We start from the raw sequence: 3,093 nt of genomic DNA, 5'->3' as shown, positions 1-3,093 counted from the left end.
TTTCTTCTTTCTTTCTTTCTTTCCTTTTTTCTTTTCTTTCTTTCTTTCTTTCTTTCTTTCTTTCTCTCTCTTTCCCTTTTCTTCTTTCCTTTTTCTTCTTTCTTCTTTCTTTCTTTTTCTTCTTTCTTTCTTTCTTTCTTTCCCTTTTTTCTTTCTTCTTTCTTTCCTTTTTGTTTCTTTCTTTCCCTTTTCTTCTTTCTTTTCTTTCCTTTTTCTTCTTTCTTTCTTTCTTCCTTTCTTTTTCTTCTTTTTTCTTCTCTTTCTTCTTTCCTTTTCTTTCTTTCTTTTTCTTCTTCCTTTCTTTTCTTTCTTCTTTCTTTCTTTCTTTCTTTCTTTCTTTCTTTCTTTCTTCTTTCCTTTTTCTTCTTTCTTCCTTTCTTTTATTTCTTTTTCTTTCTTTCCTTTTTCTTCTTTCTTTCTTTCCTTTTTTTCTTTCTTTCTTTCTTTCTTTCTTTCTTTCTTTCTTCTTTCTTTCTTTCTTTCTTTCTTTCTTTCTTTCTTTCTTTCTTCCTTTCTTTCTTTCTTTCTTCCTTCTTTTTCTTTCCTCTCTTCTTTCTTTCCTTTTTCTTCTTTCTTTCTTTCTTTCTTTCTTTCTTTCTTTCTTTCTTTCTCTTTCTTTCTTTCTTCTTTTTCTTTCCTCTCTTCTTTCTTTTTCTTTCTTTCTTCTTTCTTTCTTTCTTTCTTTCTTTCTTTCTTTCTTTCTTTCTTTCTTTCTTTCTTTCTTTCTTGACAGTGGATAAAGCAGGACTAAGCTACGGACAGCACTCCCAAGGAGACCATCCTGCCAACCTTCCTGGCGTGCAACAGGTGGCAGTTACCAAGTGCCCTCCGGCGTCTTCCAGCTTGTGGGGAGCCACAAGCATCGAACCTGCCCACGAGGCCCCCGGGACCCCGAGGTGGGTGGAAGAGAAAAACAAAGACGAGGTCAACACCCAGATTTGGGCTGATGCTCTCCGGAGGACAAAAAGGCAGCCACCTCGTGGATGAATTGACTGAGCAGCTCGTGTGCATGGGGACACGGCCAGACGCCGTCCAGAGGGTGTTTAGTCCACTGAGGGGACGAGGTGCATGGAGACCACAGTGATCTCATCACCGTCTCCTCAGGTGGGTGGTCCCGGGTGCTCCCTCTCCACAGACTGCCTCTCGTTCCCCCCATCGGAGAACGTCACAATTTTCCTTTTTTTTCCCCCACGTCTGGAACACTTTGTCAGATGTAATTGTACATTTATTTGCTTACTTGCTCTTTTATTTTTTAGATCTTTATATATTTATTCATGAGACACAGAGAGAGAGAGAGGCAGAGATCCAGGCCGAGGCAGAAGCAGCTCCCCACAGGGACCTGGTGCGGGACTTGATCCCAGGACCCCGGGGTCACGCCCTGGGCCGCCTCGGCGCCCTGTCATTTGCTTCATCTGCATCCCGCGCTGCAGCCACGCCGTGAGGGGAGGTGGTGGTCAGGGACACTCAGCGAGGGCCGGGCTGCACGTGGGTCACCGAAGGGCCCAGCGTGAGGATGTGTGACCCCTCCTCCGGGGGACCGGGCCACCTCTACCCCGTGTGCGCCGCCAGGCTTCTGCCCCACTGAGCTGATTCCTGCCAGGCCCCCGAGGCCGCGCGGGGGACAAGGACCTGGACTCACCATGGGGCCGGCCTGCTGGCGCCCTCCTGGCCGGGTGCCCTTGAACTACGCCCTGGTCCCCTGCCACTAGGCCTGTGAACCGGCATGACTTGACTTCAGCTCAGGTGTGCAAGGTACGTACCTGAAATACTTCTTGAACTCGGAAGATCACGCGTCAGTCCTTCTAAGCCCTGCCTTCTCGTGGGCGAGCGTCTGTGCAGGCCGGTCCTCCCGCCGGCGGCGTCGCTGAGTGGCGGCCACTGGCAGGGGGTCGGGCCCGTGGGCTGCCCGGGCGTGCGTGACCTCGGTCCTAGACATTCACCTTACTGCTCCTTCCGTTGAGTTCTCTGCGCCGCCGTTTGAAACGTTCCCAGAGCAACCATCCCGAGTTCCAGGATTGAAGTGAGAAGTCAGTTAACAGGGAGGTTGGGAACAGGCGGTGGGTGTAAACACGATACCCGTAAAGCAGATCTTTGTGTTCGGGGTCACTGAAAAGCTCATACGAGGTGCTAGGGTAGATTTGCTCCGGGTTACCTGAAACGCTGATAGGTTTTGTTACTGAGTCAGTAAAAAGGCATCGGTGGTCCTCACACGTCAAGCAAGAATGCACCCGAGGGAGGCCTTTGAGGACGGGGCCGGGGGGGTGCGCATCTTTAAGGGAAAACTGGAGCCAATGGTGGGGATCCTTGTAGGAAATGCTGTGTCATCAGCACAGAGGACTATACTGTACGGAGAACCTGAGCCTGATTCAGGATGGGTAAACTCTGAGTGCGAAGACGGTTTCCAGAACTTAACTAATTTATTTTCTTTTCCCTGCATCCACGAGGGTGATCTATAATAAAAGTCTATGTCCCAATAAGTCTAGAAAAGCGTCTTCAGCAAGCATAAAATACCAATTCTGCGTGATGACAAAGCATTGTTTCATAGACTAATTGGCATCTTTCTCCCTTAGCGGTACATAAATTAATGATGCATTTTACAATCGACGGCTTCTTGGTATCAATGAAATAGCCGCTTTCCCATTTGGGTTCCCATCCCCTTGGGTACTGAGCATTAAATTTCTGTCCGTTCAGCCTCCCCCGGCCCCATGATGATATTGCATTTCCTGGGGGCTTGTCCACGGCCACCGTTTAGACTGAGGCCAGTGCCTTTGTTGAGCGTGACTTTCTGTGTGCGCGGGCAGCCACGTGGGTGGCCATGTGTGACCCTGGACACCAAGCCCGTGGATGGCCACTGGGTCCCTTCCGTTCTCACCTCAGGGCTCTTTCAGAGTTGGGTGGATCTCTCTGCTCGTTTAAGCGGCTTGGGGTTCACCTGCGCAGATGCTGAGGCCCTGGGGCTCACAGTGGGCCCTCTGGAGCGTGAAGGACATTGTGCCCCTGCTGGGGGCTGGGGCTGGGGGGAGTCCACTCCTCTCCACTGCTCTTCCACATCTGGGAATCCAGCGTCTCTTCTGCACCCTTTGGATGGGCCCC

This window comes from Canis aureus, chromosome 27, assembly GCF_053574225.1.
Source record: "Canis aureus isolate CA01 chromosome 27, VMU_Caureus_v.1.0, whole genome shotgun sequence".
In the NCBI taxonomy this organism is placed as follows: Eukaryota; Metazoa; Chordata; class Mammalia; order Carnivora; family Canidae; genus Canis; species Canis aureus.
This window is presented reverse-complemented; position numbering follows the sequence as displayed.